At 42.4% G+C, this 17,157-nt stretch overlaps 1 pseudogene; it reads right to left on the reverse strand.

Moving 5' to 3' along the window:
* Positions 1-422: 422 nt before the first annotated feature.
* LOC147895315 (citrate synthase, mitochondrial pseudogene) lies at positions 423-2,361 on the reverse strand (annotated as a pseudogene).
* Between the last annotated feature and the right edge of the window lie 14,796 nt (positions 2,362-17,157).

Here is a 17,157-nt window from a genome sequence, read left to right on the forward strand (position 1 = left end):
TTTGAGCTAGTCCAGTCAAGCAGTGCTTCTGATCATCAAGCGCCAAGTCTCGCTTTGATCGTCTTTGACCTTCAAGCACCGCTTTTGATGCTGAATTGTTGCTTTTGCCTCTAGCAATTGCTGAGGCCTGAAGCGATTACAGAGACGCTGTTCATCTGGAAACATTGTGTCAGCAATCCCTGGACAGGGGCAGAACACTTGCACATCTCGGAGCTTGAAGACAATAGTAGTATCCATAAGCATGGGTACGGAAGCAAGCAATATTAGCTGCAACACCTCATCCTTGATCTTTTTCAACGACAACAATGAACAAACACTTTGAAAACAGGTCCTGCTACTACGACTATCGGCTGGAGCAAGTGTTGTAGCAATGGAGTACAAACACTATGGGCTGGAGCAACAACATACCAAGGGAAAAGACCCAACCGGATCATTATGGTACAAACCAGGCACGGTTAAACCATATGATCTCCTGCTACAGCTCTAAATAGCTGCGCCACTCCTCCTGGATTACATATTCTTTATGAGAGAGGGGGAGAGAGTGTCTGTGAATTTTTAAGCAGCTGCCTGCTGCCCTCCATCCGGTAACCAAGGTCGATTCTCGATTGCAGAAAAATAGAAAACGCAGAGTGACCAATATATCGACCAGGTTGAACAAAGGCGATTGTTGAAATCATACAGATTATAAAATCAAGACGATTCACAATTTCTTGTCCTCGCTCTCAGATTGCCTGTTGCAGAAATCCTCAATCCAATCAAGGGTTACACTCCTGGGCCTTTCCATCGGAAGGCACAAAGCTCTATCCCAAATGAGTTGGGAAAGCGCACCGATTGATCGAGCCACGCCCAGAACAACAGGGAAAAACCGCTCCTCTGCCAACCCAAAGTGGTTGAAGACGATCCCGATGATGGCATCTACATTAGGCCAAGGGTTCCTTACTTTGCCCTGCTGTTTCATTATACGAGGCACAATCTCTCCGAGCTTGACGAGCAGCTGAAATTTAGGATCGTCAGGAAAATTGTTGAGACAGAATTCGTATAAACAAGTGTACCTGGGGTCTGTCTTCTTCAGTGTCGCGTGTCCAAACCCCGGGATGATCTTCCCAGCCTTAAGAGTCTTGCACACATAATCTTCAAGCTCTTGAACCGTTGCATTTTGCCCAACGTCGGCGAAGACCTTGTTCATCCACCGAAACGAGTCCTGGATGGCAACTCCATGAAGGGGACCTGCGCATCCATTCATCCCAGCTGCAAATGCACGGTATGGATCAGCGAGCGCACTTCCCACAAGTCGCACGGCATGGGCACTCACTGCTCCCCCCTCGTGGTCGCTGTGAATCACTAGGTACATTCTCATCATCTCGTACATCTTGGGATCGTCATGTCCTAACATGTGGCAGAAATTAGCAGCATAATCGAGAGTGGGATCCGGCGGAATCATCCGGCCATCTTTGCAAACCCTTCTGTAAATGAAGGCTGCGACTACGGAAACTTTTGCGATCAAATCCAAGCAATCCTCGAAGGCAGGCCGCCAGAGCTCGCTAGCAGGGAGCCCAGATTCGAAGGCATGCGCGAATCGGCTGTGGACCTGCAATGCCATGATTCCGGTGACGAGCTGAGTCATGGGGTGAGCGGAGGGAGGGAGGGCGGAGATGGAATCGAAAGCGAAACCGGGGACGAGGGAACGGGATCTGAGGTCGAGGGAGAGGCGAAGGCATTGGGCAGGGGAAGGGATGTGGGAGGTGAGGAGGAGCCAGAGGGCGGCTTCAGGGAGGGGGGGGGGGAGGGAGGAGAGGCAGTGGGGGATGGAGAAGCCTCTGTAGAGGATGCCATGGTCGGGATCGAGGAGGGAGATGTCCCAGAGGAGGCTGATGATGCCGCGAGCTCCGGCGAGGGTGTTGAGCACGGTGAAAGGAGGCAAGGGGGTGCTACCATGGTCGAGCTTGATGCGAGCGAGGCGATCCTTGACGGCAGGGATGAGGGAGGCGAGCTTCTGCTGCAGATGAAGCTCGCCATCATCGTCCCCAGCTGCAGCGGGAGCAGCAGGGGCAAGCTCCTCCATAGCTTCAAACGATGCTTCTGCTGCTGCTGCTTCTTCTTCAAAAGCTTGCTTTTGAACCACCATCGCCAGCTTCAGCTTCTGCTGCTGCTGCTGCTTCTTCTTCGTCTTCTTCTGCCTAAGCTCGCTGAGCTTGCTGTTTCTTGCTTCTTCTGTTTCTGCTCCTGCTGCTGCTGCAGCAAGCTTATTAGGAAGAGCTGTAGCAGCTCCGCACCATCCTCCCTGGCTAATAAAGGTCGCTGTTTTCAATCAATCTCACGAGCAGCAAACCCCATTGTCAGCATGGAAGATCAAAGCTTAGCTCATTCCGTTGATCATTCCGTTGATGATAGCCCAACTAAAAACAATGGAAACAACGTGCGTGCAGTTGGCAGTTTACGCCTGCCACGTCAGCACTGTGCCACTTGACACGTGGCACAGTGCTCGTCAGTTGTGGGCTGGCGGCCACATCCGTAGCGCGCCACTTGTCAGAGGTATCGAATGCCATGTTAGCTACCAGCCGCATCCGCAGCACGAGCGGTACGAACATGGGACACGAGGCGGTGGCACCGAGGAAGGCGCCAAGAGCGTTTAGACCAAGCGGCTAAAACGTGTGGGTGTGTACGTGCCGGTCCTGAGTTTAAGCCTCCTTGGTCACCCCGTATGGGGGCATTGTTGGCACTTTCAATTTTAGTACAACGCAAAAAAAAAACAAGGTGAATGATTTTTACCATTCAAAAGGCCTGCACGAGAAGAGCGAAGAGGTGTGTGGGTCGCAGGATTGACAAGGTCGGTCCACTGGGAGCAAGCTACAAATTGCCTGCAAAAGAATATTGCAGAAGATTCAGCCCTTTTTCTCTTGAATTTGAAGACAGACAACAGAGCATGCTCAAAATTGATGGTAGTTGAATGTCACAAAAGTATAGCATCTTGTTATGCAAATTTCGGGGTGCATGAAGTGCAATCAATTGCTCATAATGATCCACAGCAGGTCCGCACCAAAGCCACGCTTTGAATTCAATGCATGCATGAAGAATCTGTACTAGAAGAAAATTGTAACAAGTTTTCCATGCTTGCATAACCAAGCCATGATTTAGAGGAAGAAAACACTGGAATAAACGTACAGACATAGCAAATCCGAAGAAAAGTTCTCAATGAACTGGCTATGGCAAAAACTACTTGTATCGTGAACCAGAGAAAATGCTTGGCACAGAAGCGGAACATTATGTCTCCTCTTTGAAGATCGTTGAGGTTTTCTTTTCAATTGTGTTTATTAGTATTTTCTGAAGGTAGGTTAATGAAAAAATTGTATCTTAGAGATGGTGGCATGTATAGGTTAGAATAAATTAGCCTCTCATCATTTATTGTCGTGCCGATTGTTGTGATTCGACCCCCTACGTTTTGACACTGCTCACCAATAACTCTTTTCGGATCAACATGCATTACCCGGAGTGAGAATAATTCTCAACCACATGAAATCCTGGCGCAATCTATTGGGGGGAATTTTGTGTTCTTGTTTCTTGTAGGCATATGATATGGGAATCCATTACTTGTGTTGTTTGGTTAATGTCACGGATGTATTTTGGGAGCGATCTTGTGTCCAAGGATGTAACCAGTAATTTCCAGTTTTCATTTCTTTTTAAATTCATTTGGGCCAATGTTGTGCAGCTTGCTTTTTCATTGAACTTGTTCATTTGGTTCTTCACGTTATTCTCAACTTGGAAATTCTCATTTTGAAGTGATTCTAATAAGTATAAATTTTTTATTTCCTTGACACATGATAAAGCCGTGTATGCCAAGCCGTGTGCATGTCCTCCTTTTGGGGAAAATGCAAGCTATTGCAATGTTAGGCCTTGTGCTCGATGTATTGTTCTTGCTACTATTGGTCGGATACGGAATTGTTCTCCAGTAAGAATGCTTGATATATTTTATGGTCCTATTTGCACCTCTTTCGAAATTCTAAATATGGGTGTCCATTCTGGTTTAACATATTCTTTATAAATATTGACATTATCTCTTCGAGTTGTAATCCAATGTCTTTCAAAGGAAAAAGTATCCAACTATCTCCTTCCCTATGTGCGTTGATGTTGTCATGATATCAGCTCCATTCACCAGTCCGCCTTGCTGGTTGATATTCCCTGAACTTAACTCCACTAGCATACCTTCTTGTATTTCAATTTTGGTGTGTAGGCCATATGTGTCTTTCGGATCATCTAGTATTTTGCCCTTGTTGTATTTTGTTTGAGAGAAGTGATCTATTGCTACGAGCACGTGCTTTCGTCCTGTGCAAAAATCCATGACTTTGTCATTGTGTCTTTTCATTTGAGAATTTGTATAGTACAAGTGGGGCAAGGTGTGATCAAGTGGCATGGGCTGAAAGCACATTTGGTTCATGTAGTCTATCTCGTGACTTGTGTGCATCCATTTCCTAAAGGTATTTAGGGCCTCAATGAATCTGTTGTTACCACCACTTACAGATCTTCTTAAGAAGCAATCATTGTATCATTGGGGTGATAGACATTCGACAAAGGTTAAGCAATAGACTATACGTTATGATCGACAGGGACCAGACATGCTAGCTATAAATATGAACAACACAAGGCAAACTTATTCTCCTATGCCAACTCACGTGGCACGTCGTTAGTTATGCTGGACTTGTTTGCCATGGTTTCCATGGCAACTCTTATGTATATGGTTATGATGCATTTCAAAGCACCTCACCTATCTTTTTCAGCCAAGACTTCAACGACAAACCAATGTACGTGAGGTATGGAATGTTCATGGAAACCGCCACACGACACAACAGTGAGAAAAGGATACAGGGCGCTTACCCTTAGCGTATGCCTGAGAAGCCATAGCTTGGAAGCCTCTCTTCAATTATCTCTTTGAGATTTTGTGTATTCCATTTTTCCTCACCAGCGTGCCATCCTTCTAAGCTCCCTTCGTTTCCAGAAGGGCCACCAAAATGGAAATTCTTGTAGCAGGAAGGGAGGATTCAATGTAGCAAGTTGTTGAGCATGACACCACACTGCCTATACACGTATAGGAAGGTCGAAAAAACAAAGAGTTATGATTTTTTCCTATGCACATCTATTTGTTAAAGAAGAAGCATTCGTGATCAAATAGCTACTATTGAGCAGCTCGTACAAAGAGGTAGATCCCGCATTTACACTTTAAGTGACGGGTTTGAAAGATCCTAGGGACAAAGCCATTACACAATCAAGTGTGTGATGAAACATAGTCCAATTGAGGCTTGAACAACATCAATATGTGATAAGGATTTGGCCTGTGATAGGAGCGAAGATTGCAAAGGCAGCAAGAGAGAAAATACAGCATCCAGATTTGTGGCAAGAAGAATGCAGAGCATCGATGAATATTGTGATCAAAGAAATGAAGGAATGGGACGAGTGAAGAGAATGAGGAAACGGAGCTTGACAATGGACATGATGCCTGGTGTGAAATGCAACAAGCTCAAGTCCTCATGCTTCACCCACGCTATATGAACTCCGAGGGCCTTACCTTGCTTGCTAGCCAATGCATTCACCATAGTTTCCTTCCCAGCATCCAGAGAGGTGGCATTGTCAGCATAAGCATCAAATCTACTCTTGCCAATCTTATCTAGCACTACAAGAAACCAACCCACCGAATGCGCTCTTCAATAGACAAATCAAGAAAACAGAAACAGAATGCTTGAAAGTGGGAATGAAGAGTTAAGAAATGATAGGAGGCCAGCCTCTAGCAGACCTCTCCCAAAGTTCCCATGCTCTATCCATAGACTCCGTAGTGCCCTTAAAGTCCGCCATCTCTAGTATAGGTCAACCCCACCACAAGACAAAGAGCACCTCGAATACAAACTATGGATTTTGCCGCAATGCCTCTTCTTTATGACTTTTGAAACATCTCCTAGAATTGGCAAACAGCTCTTCGAATTGGAAATTCTCTAATTCAAAAACTACTATTACACAAGGCATCCGGCTTCGCCACAAGAAGATGCATGTACATGTGCCCACTAGCGAATGAAACAACACAAAAAATGTACGCTTGATTTTTAAAAATGAAACATGAATTTCACTTCTATTAGCATGGCTTAGTCTCACTAAGACAGGTGACCCTTCCAAGAGGGCCAGCGAAAAAGTTTTTGACTTCAAAGGCCTCCTTTTTATGTTTCTCACATTTAGTTTATAGAGTAGGCATGATGAAGACTATCATCTTTTTGGCCCTACAAGGGTCCTTAGGGGTGAAGGGGGTGTGTTGCATTAATCAAGTCCCATCCAATTTTTATGTGTCTGATTGGTCAACTTGACCAAGATTAGGCTTTGGTTTAGGGGGTGGTTACTTGTTTGAGTGTGCTTAGCATTTAGGGTTGTTCTCTTGGTAGGATCTTAACTGTGTTTGTCTGTTTTGGAGGGCAGGCCAAAAAGTTTTTGACTTCAAAGGCCTCCTTTATATGTTTCTCACATTTCGTTTTTGACTTCAAGTGCCCTTCCAAGAGGGCAAGCCAAAAAAATTTTGACTTCAAAGGCCTCCTTTATATGTTTCTCACATTTAGTTTATAGAGTAGGCTTGATGAAGACTATTCATCTTTTTGGCCCTACAAGGGTCCTTAGGGGTGAAGGGGGTGTGTCTATTGAAGGGCCGGAAAGGGGGAAGAAGAGCAAGAGGGAGAGAGTGTGAGAGAGAGAGACTCAAATGTGCGGGTGTGAAGTGATGAGCCACACCACAAACTCTTATGTTTTATTAGGATTAGGTTTTACCCTATGACTGTCTTAAGACAGTCATAGGTGTCATATCTTTAATAAAGGGGTGGCAATGTGCCTTTACCCCAACAACCTCCCACCTAAAGGCCAATGTGCCTAAAGGGGAGAAAATAATAAAAATTACAGCAATATACAGTTACTGTATACAAGACCATAAAATAAGAATGGTCTCATCCTAATCCCATGATGTGGCGGCAATGTGCAAACCGCTCTGTAGGCAAGCTCTTAGTGAGCAAATCTGCAGGATTATCATCAGTGTGCACTTTCACAAGCTCAAGTCGCTTGTCTTCCAGTACCTCTCTGATGAAATGATATTTCACATCAATGTGCTTGGTCTTTTGATGAAAGACCGGATTCTTTGCCAACATGATAGCACTCTGACTATCACAATGCAAAACTGGCATATCTCCTGTAATGCCCAAATCTCCCACCAGCCGAGTAAGCCATATTGCTTCCTTGCAAGCCTCAGTGGCTGCAACATATTCAGCTTCAGTAGTTGACAGTGCAACGCATTTCTGCAACTGAGACACCCATGATATAGCACCTCCTACAAATGTGAAAATATAACCGGTAGTAGACTTCCGGTTATCTGCATTCCCTGCATAGTCTAAATCTGTAAAACCATGCACCAATGCATCCTGCCTACCATAGCATATGCACAAGTCTTTGGTACCCTTGAGATACCTCAAGACACCTTTCACTGCTTCCCAGTGCCGCTTGCCTGGATTTGCCATATACCTGCTGATGACTCCCACCGCAAAAGCAATATCCGGACGAGTGGCAACCATGGCATACATCAAAGAACCAACTGCAGATGCATACGAAACTTTGGCCATTTCAGCCTTATCATCATCTGATCTGGGGCTGTCCTTACTGCTGAGTTTTAAATGTGGAGGCAACGGGGTACTAATAGACTTCCCCCCTTCCATTTTAAACCGCTGCAGTACTTTGTCAATGTACTCCTTCTGTGACAGAAACAAAAGTCCCTTGGACCTGTCACGAGTAATCCGCATGCCAAGAATATGATTTGCATCACCCAAGTCTTTCATGTCAAAAGACTTATGCAGTTGTTTCTTCAAAGCACTAATCTCATGCTGAGATTTACTGGCAATTAGCATGTTATCCACATATAGAATGAGTAGCATCAAACTGCCATCCTTTGCCCGTTTGGTGTACAAGCAGTGATCGGTCTCACACCTATGATACCCTTGGGACTGCATAAAGGCATCAAACTTCTTGTACCATTCTCTTGGTGCCTGCTTGAGTCCATACAAGCTCCTCTTGAGCTTACACACAAGCTGCTCTTTCCCTTTAACAGCATATCCCTCTGGTTGACTCATGTAGATCTCATCATGGAGATCTCCGTGAAGAAAAGCAGTCTTCACATCCATCTGACATAAATCCATGTCCTCATGAGCAACAAGAGCTAACACTGCTCTCAAAGTAGTCATCTTGACTACAGGGGAAAAGATCTCATCAAAGTCAATGCCCTTCTCCTGCTTAAATCCCTTGGCAACCAATCTGGCCTTATACCTTGGTAAAGCATTTGAATCCACTTTGACTTTGTAAACCCACTTGCATGGCAAAACCTTTCTGCCTGCAGGTAGCTGCACCAAGTCCCATGTATCATTTTGAAGTAGGGAGTCCATTTCTGACTGCATGGCTTTCTCCCACTTCTTTTTCTATGTTCTTCCCATAGCTTCCCTAAAGCTGGAAGGCTCACCACAATCTGTCAGCATGATAAAATCAGCCACATTATTGGCTCCTGGAACAAACCTGGCAGGAGGCCATTGTACACGGGTGCTCCTAACAAAATGTTCCGGATTAGGCTGCTGTCCAGCCTGTTCGTCATGACGTCCGTACGGTACGGCTCCTGTACGGCGTCCGTACGGCCGGTACGGATGGCCGTACCTATCGCTACAGGCGGTCGATGGGCGCGCGCTGCGCGCTCTGGCTATGCGCGGCCCGGTGCTGTGCGATGCACGCACTGGCTGCGGCTGCGCAGCTAGCAGCAGCTAGCTGCTACTGCAGCTTGAGCTGCGTGAGCAGCTGCTCTGCTCGCGCTGCCCCGCTGTGCTAGTGCGCGCTGCCGCCCTTTCTGCTGCTGTGCTCGCGCGCGCTGCTGCCCTACTTGCAGTTGCTGCTCTGCTCGCTGCTACCGCTGTGTTGAGGGCACGAGGCCCGAGGGGGTAGGGAGAGGTAGGCTGTTAGGCAGGAGTGGAGAGGGAGGGATAGGCTCTGATACCAGTTGAAGGGCCGGAAAGGGGGAAGAAGAGCAAGAGGGAGAGAGTGTGAGAGAGAGAGACTCAAATGTGCGGGTGTGAAGTGATGAGCCACACCACAAACTCTTATGTTTTATTAGGATTAGGTTTTACCCTATGATTGTCTTAAGACAGTCATAGGTGTCATATCTTTAATAAAGGGGTGGCAATGTGCCTTTACCCCAACATCTATTTGGTCAACTTGACCAAGATTAGTAGGCTTTGGTCTAGGGGGTGGTTAATGGTTGTTTAAGTGTGCTTAGCGTTTAGGGTTGTTCTCTTGGTAGGATCTTAACTGTGTTTGTCTGTTTTGGAGCTCAGCAAGTTGATGTGTGTATTGTGCAAGTGTTGTGGTGGCCTATGAGTTTTTTGCTTGTGTTTGAGATAGATGGGCTTCGCGAAGGAGCAGTAGAGAGGATCTGAGGAAATTGCAACATGTTCGCAGGGGAGGATAGACGACCCCGTGATGGTTTCTATTTGTAGAAAACGGCCTCATCAATAGAGGAAAATTTTGTGACAAAGGAAGATTGGATCTTTGTTTAGGAGTGTAGATACATTTGATCGTTGAAGAGAGCATCTATTCTTGGCTTGCTCTCTTGAAACGATCATAGAGTGAAGGGGGATTGTCTAGTAGATCGATATCTGATGTGATATGACATAGTTGCATATGTGGATTTTGTTTCTCTTGTGTGCGCTGGTGATTATAAAAGGGAGTGAGTTGGGCTTTCTATGAGGCATCAATGTGTTAGTATGTTTGCATATGCACTCCGTGATCATTGTCATTTAAATCCTGATATTAAAATGGAACATTCTAAAGGTTGCTCCTTTTTTGCTATTGTTTGTGTTTTGTTGTTTGTTTGCATGTATGTGTGGTTGTGGAGGTGTGGCATGTGTGCTTGTGGAGGTGGTCTTGCCCTTCTATTTGGATGCACGACTCTCCCATTGGGGTTGTTATTCCATTGCTATGGTGGGTTTCTTGTTGCGGTCTCTATTCTATTAATGTTGTGAAATTGTCATTTTTTGTAGTCCGTTTTTGGGTAGTGATACGGTTTAATTTTCTTAGAGAATGTAGTGACTGTAGTGACAGTTTCATGGGTTTTGAGGTTCGTTGGGTTTATTTGGGCTTTCTTGTACGAATTCAATACTTCATTCAGCTTTTAGAGTACGCACAAGCTACCCGTTGTTTGGTCTGTTATTCTTGCATATCTTAGTTGCATTATCATTCACTTAAAAAATCACGAATCTAAGTGTCAAAACCTAAAAATTTTAGTTTGCATTCCTTCCGTTTGTCTAGTTTGGTAGATGAAGGATTGCCTTCAAGTCTACTCATTCTTGACCCTTCAACCGATAAATTCTGAAACGTAAATACAATTCAAACACATACAATAGCACCAGAAATCGAATATGCACGAAAACTCATGAAAGACAAGAGGCAATCACTGGGTACAATCTCCCCCCTCGAGGTGTGTGGCTCGTGATCCCACACCAAGAGTATTTATAATATTTCAATAAGCACATGAGCCATAGATACAAAGTCACGTATTCATCGCTTAATCATCCCTTTTCCCGGACTTTTCTCTTGAGCATCGTTTTACCTTACTTTTCTCTGTGTCACTCCTTTTCTCATGTACTCATCCAAATTTAGATGTCAAAAGTGGAAGGCTTTTAAGCACTCTCCCTTATCCAAAATATAATGACCCTTGGCCATTTAATACATCACATAGCACTAGCACAAAACCATGGCATTTAGCCTTTATTCCCTTGAGCGTGTTTACTCCCATCCATCCATGTCATCCCATGTACTCAATAAACCAATCCACCATTAGTAAAAAACTTAGCACAATGATATACATCATATGATTAGCCAATCATGCTAAGTAATGGTCTTTACAAACGACAATCCATTAATGTGAGTATTTCTAAATGGCATCACCCATGACACTTATTAATGGCACACGTTTAGTTAGGTGTCCCTGACTAAACCCAAGTATTAAATAGAACCCCCACCACATCCAGTAGATCCTATAAATACTTTATGTCATTTTTGAACAAGAGCTTTGAGAAATACTTTCTCGTAACATTCCCTCTTGCTTAAGGTGCAACTGACCTCAATTGTGATTCCATTTATATGAGTTAAGGATATCAGGATGGTCTCAGAAAAACTGCTTAGGGAACCACTGTGCATTCTCTTTTGGATGATTTTTTAACTTCAATAGATAGGAGTTATAAGTCTTTCCTTTGCACGTTGTTCTTTGCTGCTCATATAGAATACAATCACGCTCAAGAACTTCAACTTCATCCACAATCAAAGGTGTCTCTTCGTATACAGGATGCGTTGGTAATTCTCCTTTAAAAGGTTTCAAGAGACGAATGTGAAATCACGCTCAAGAACTTCAACTTCATCCACAATCAAAGGTGGCTCTTCGTATATAGGATGCATTGGTTATTCTCCTTTAAAAGGTTTCAAGAGACAAATGTGAAAGGCGTTATGAATCTTCCAATGATTTGGCAAGTCCAAACGATAAGTCAAATCATTTACTTTAGCGATAACCTTGAAAGGTCCATAAAACCTTGGTGCTAATTTCACTGCAGGGCATTTATCGACACTCTTTAAATGCCTCTTTTCAATTCATAAAAGGACAACATCTCCTTCCTTATACATCATATGTTGTCTTTTCTTATTTGCTTGCTTAGTATATTTCTCTTAAGCTCTTTTAATGGCTTCAGTCACTTCTCTCATGATCTGATCATAGTCTCTTGTAAAATCATCTGCCACTTCTATCTTTTGACTAATCCTTGTGATAGGAGATCGGCAATAACTTTCCATAAATTATTTCGAATGGAGCTCATCCTGTAGCAAAATGGATTGTATTGTTATAAGCAAATTGCAATAAATGCAAATACTTATCCCAATTTCTACCTTGAGCATCAGCATATATCCGCTGCATATCTAAGATAGTATTGTTGGTTACCTCCGTTTGCCCATTTGCTTCAGGATGGAAAGCTGAAGTAAAATCCACCTTGGTGCCAAGATTTTCAAATAGAGTCCTCCAAAAGGCACTACAAAACTTGGAGTCTCGATCTGAAACTATAATCTTTGGTAATCCATGATGTGGAAAAACGTACTTCAAAAACATGTGTGCTTGTGGTGCAAATAATGTCTTTTTGCAAGGCAAGAAATATGCTTGCTTGCTAAAGCAGTCCACGATAGTCCAAATCAAGTTATCCTGATTAAAAGTCAAAGGAAATCCAGTGATAAAATCCATAGATATTTGTTCCCAAGACTGTGAAGGAATAGGCAAAGGCATTAATAGTCCTGGCGTTTTTCCCTTGAAACTTTTAATCTTTTGGCAAATCAAACACTCAGCAACATACTTAGATATGTCTTTCTTCATTAAAGGCCAATGAAATTCTTTGACAATACTTTGATAAGTTGCAGTCACCCCTCGATGTCCCACATAAGGAGGTTGATGCATTTCCTCCATTACTTGTAATCTAAATGGACTAGTGACGCACAGCCTTTTGTCATAAAAGAGATATCCATCATTCATTGAATAGCTAGATATAGGACTCCAATTGTTTTGTTCAAGCTTAGTCCATATATCGGAGAAATCAGAGTCATCGTGATAAGAATTCTTCATTGCCTCAAATGGTTGTATTTCAATTACTGAGATGTTGTTGATTTTTGGTCTTCGACTTAATGCATCTGCAACCATATTTTCTTTTCCAAGCTGATATTGAATCATTGGCTGAAAACTTTGAATAAAAGAATCCCATTTGATATGTCTATCTGAAATCAATGGTTGCATCAAGATGTGTTTAATGCTTTGTTGATCAGTCTTGATCAAGAATTCTAAGCCCACTAAATAATGCTTCCAAATCCTTAGGGCATGTACAACTGCTATCAATTCTTTGTCATAGGTGCTATAATTGAACTCTGCCGGCTTAAGCTTTCTACACTCCCAAAAAAAAAAATTTTAACTTAGAGGAGCCACTAAGAAATTTCTCTTTTCTTTATATGGATCAATCGTGAGTTCCAAATCTTTCACTTCATTTAAGCAATTATATCTAGTTCTAGTAAAAGCAGCTTTAACCTTGTACTGTGTTGGTGAAACCTTAAGATTCATTGCTTTTACTAATTGTTTAGAAATGAAATCATGTGTACTTCCATCATCGTGTAAAATAACAATTTCTTTCTCATTTATTTTTCCCTTTATTTTAAGCAATGCATAAGGAGAAAACTTACCTGATTTACCTGAGTCAGAAGTGTTACCCTCTTGTTTGACTTCATTGATCACGTTAATCTTTGCGGTTGATGCCTTCTTCATTTCTGGACAATTATTTGCACAATGTCCCTCTTTGTGATAGTTGAAACAAGTTCCCTTCTTCAAGTCGATCTTCTTTTCTTCTTTTGATTTGTCGCGATCCTTTGAAGATGTAGTCGATGGCGTAAAGCGAGAATATGGCTTGAACTTAAACTTCTTGTCCCTCTTATGAAAAAGAACAAAAGGTTACTCTTTTCTCCGTCTTTGGGTATCCGGATCTTTATCTCACAACTTGTAGCAAGTGATATGGCCGAACTCAAGAATGACGATGAAACTTGTTGATCTCGGCTTTTATTTTAGCCCTAAGACCAGATACAAATTTTCTCTTTTGCTCTTTCTCAAAAAATCCTATCTATGGTTTGAAGTTGAATGAGAGATTGCCAAAATCTCTCAACATATAAAGCAACATTCTCTTTTTCAAGTTGATGCAGATTATCCCATTGTTGACGGACTTTTGACTTGAATTGTGTCGGAAGAAAGTCTTTCTTTAATCTTTTCTTCAATTCCTTCCAAGTAGTCGGTCGTCTTTTACTATTTTTGACCACATTCCACCATAGTGCCGCATTGTCAATAAGATGGTTAACAGCACATTTAATTTTGTCTTTTTCAGGAAACCGTTCACCCTGGAAATAATCATCATGCTGACTAATCCATGCTAAAACAATTTTTACATCTTTCTTCCCATCATATTTTTTAAAAGTAAAAGATTTCCCAGTAATTTTATTTTCCTTTTTCTCTCTCAATGCAGATTTAACAACTCTATGAATCACTCCCTCAGAATCAGATTCCAATGAACTCTCATCTCTTGCATCTCTTTCTTTTCTTGCTCTTAGATCTCTCAAGCTTTTTTTCTAACTTCTCTCGTTGATCTCTCTCTTGCAAAAGTTGAAGGTGAAGTGCATAAATTTGCTCTTGAATTGTAGGAGATGGTGGAAGATGCTGTGCCATTTTGTGGAAGCAAATAACTCTTACACTCAATAAAAAATGAAATTTTCTCAGTCATTATACTTATCTCTTGTGCACTCGCCACCCAAGTTGAGAGTGTCTGCACGCGTTGCCAATCGTCTTCACCAAGATCCGCAATACCAATTTTATGATGCTATCAGTATGTGAGAAAACCTTCTCGATGCTTAGTGACAAGAGCTTTACAACTTGTGGATGTTGCCGATGAATATGACGTTGCTGGAGTAGAAGAGCCTCCAAGAATCAGCTTGAGGAGAGCTACCCATATGCTCGAGATATGAGAGAAATAGCGCGGAAATAAGAGGGGTAGAAAAGGAGTAGAGGGCTCTAATAAGTTATGGAGAGATGTTGATAACTTATCAAGCAATTCCCTTCCTCTTATTATTCAAAAACTGTTCTTATCTTCTTCTTCAACGTTTTCACCTTGATGAGCATTTTCGAACCTGCTGATGTGCTCAGAATTAGCCCGAACGAACTGGGGGAATGGATACAATTTTTTTCTTCTCCCGAACCGCTGCTGCTTGGTGGGAGATGCTTGGAAGAGGCTTGGAAGGGCTTTTGTAATGGAGAAGAGGATGGAGAGGAATGGCGTTCTTACGAGGAGAGAGATTGCCCGTCCGTCGTGCGACAAAACAAAGATAGAGAAGAAGCTTTCTTCTTTTCTTTTTTCATAAAGAAGACTTTGATTAAATTCTTAAGGCCCCTCCTAAAAATTTACTCACAATTTTACCACTCTCTCCCAAGTACTTTTGGATCTCTCCTTTCAAAATCTCAGCCAACAGATCCTTCAGCTCTCTTCCCAACAATCCCTTGGGGAAGTACCTCTCAAACTCAGTCCTCGTGGAGCATAGCAAGAGCTCTCATACCACTGAAACGTAAATACAATATAAACACATACAATAGCACCAAAAATCAAATATGCACGGAAACTCATGAAAGACAAGAGGCAATCACTGGGTACAATCTCCCCCCTCGAGATGTGTGGCTTGTGATCCCACACCAAGAGTATTTATAATATTTCAATAAGCACATGAGCCATAGATACAAAGTCATGTATTCATCTCTTGATCATCCCTTTTCTCAGACTTTTCTCTTGAGCATCCTTTTACCTTACTTTTCTCTATGTCACTCCTTTTCTCACGTACTCATCCAAATTTACATGTCAAAAGTAGAAGGCTTTTAAGCACTCTCCTTTATCCAAAATATAATGACCCTTGGCTATTTAATATATCACATAGCACTAGCACAAAACCATAGCCTTTATTCCCTCGAGCGTGTTTACCCCCACCCATCCATGTCATCCCCTATACTCAATAAACCAATCCACCATTAGTAAAATACTTAGTGCAATAATATACATCATATGATTAGCCAATCATGCTAAGTAATGGTCTTTACAAACGACAATCCATTAATGTGAGTATTTCTAAATGGCATCACCCATGATACTTATTAATGGCACACGTTTAGTTAGGCGTCCCTGACTAAACCCAAGTATTAAATAGAACCCCCGCCACATCTGGTGCAATCCTATAAATACTTTGTCTTTTTTGAACAAGAGCTTTGAGAAATACTTTCTCGTAACAAATTATTTTGTCAGAGACAAAGGACGAGTCCTAGAACCTAGCACCCCTTTCTTAATAAGTAACCCTTCTTTTTTGTCAGCTCCATGGATTTTCGTGTAGGTTGTCACTCTTGCTAATATAGGTAGTCATTTAGATGACAATAGCTCCTCCTAATCAACGAAATGTGTCGTTATGTCCAATTATTTCATTCAAGTATAAAGGTGGGATTGAAGCACACAAAAGATGGAGCTTCAAACACCTAAGATGATTCCTTGGACTCTACCCCCCAAAGATCGCCATAGTAGGAATCCAGAGGTACAACAGAAATAGGCCATCGAAAATCCACCATTTCAGCATGTAGCAACGTTTCAAGGACCAACATCACCATTGTCATGCTAAGACCCCACATATTATCCATAGTGACCTATTCCAATACCAATTTCTTATTTAAAAGTGCATGTGTGTGATCACCAAAAATGTAGCGTGCTCTGCTTAAGTATTTTATACACAATTATTGCAAAGGAAATACAGAATCCATAGTCTCACTCGCGATGATTGAAATGTGTTTGTTTGTATCCAGTAAGCGCAAGTGTGCTAGCCAACTACAAAGAAGTTGTAGAAAACAACGAAGGAACGGAGAATATCCCTCGTGAAACTCTTCTCAACATGCAAGGCATTGGTACCAACAGATTACAAACCTGTCAACTCTAACGCATTGCAAACATGTCAATTCTAATGCACTCCCCATGTTGAATATAAAAGGCTCATCAGAATATATTGATCACCGCTTCACTTTCAAAGGCAAGGTTGTTGCCAAGTATGGTACATTCAAGGCCAGAGATGCAACTTGCGCAACATATATGCAACTTCATCTCCGATAGTGATTGCTATGAGGCCATAACTTTGCATGCCCTTCACACCTATGTTTTCTAGCTAAGGGACAGTTTCAAAGAAAGCCACCGACGAAGGAAAAACATCTTCTATATCTTTGTGTATGGATACAACCACTAGTGTTTTGAGAGGAGAGCCTTTCGACAACACTTCCAGATAAAGCAATAAGTGTGTATGTGCCATGGGTCACACAGCAAATGCAAACTGGGGGAGTACCTTTCACTTTCGTCATGGAACTATTGCCTTTGTGGTTGTCAAGGTTGACCTTGATGTCCCTTCATCTGAGCAAATCATCATAGCAAATGGCCCTAACCCCAAAGACCGTGCAATAGTAAGCCCCACCTCCCTTTTGAGTGT

The sequence above is a fragment of the Dipteris shenzhenensis genome, chromosome 13 (genome assembly GCF_047967505.1).
Source record: "Dipteris shenzhenensis isolate YYH24624 ecotype China chromosome 13, Dip_SZ_1.0, whole genome shotgun sequence".
In the NCBI taxonomy this organism is placed as follows: domain Eukaryota; kingdom Viridiplantae; phylum Streptophyta; class Polypodiopsida; order Gleicheniales; family Dipteridaceae; genus Dipteris; species Dipteris shenzhenensis.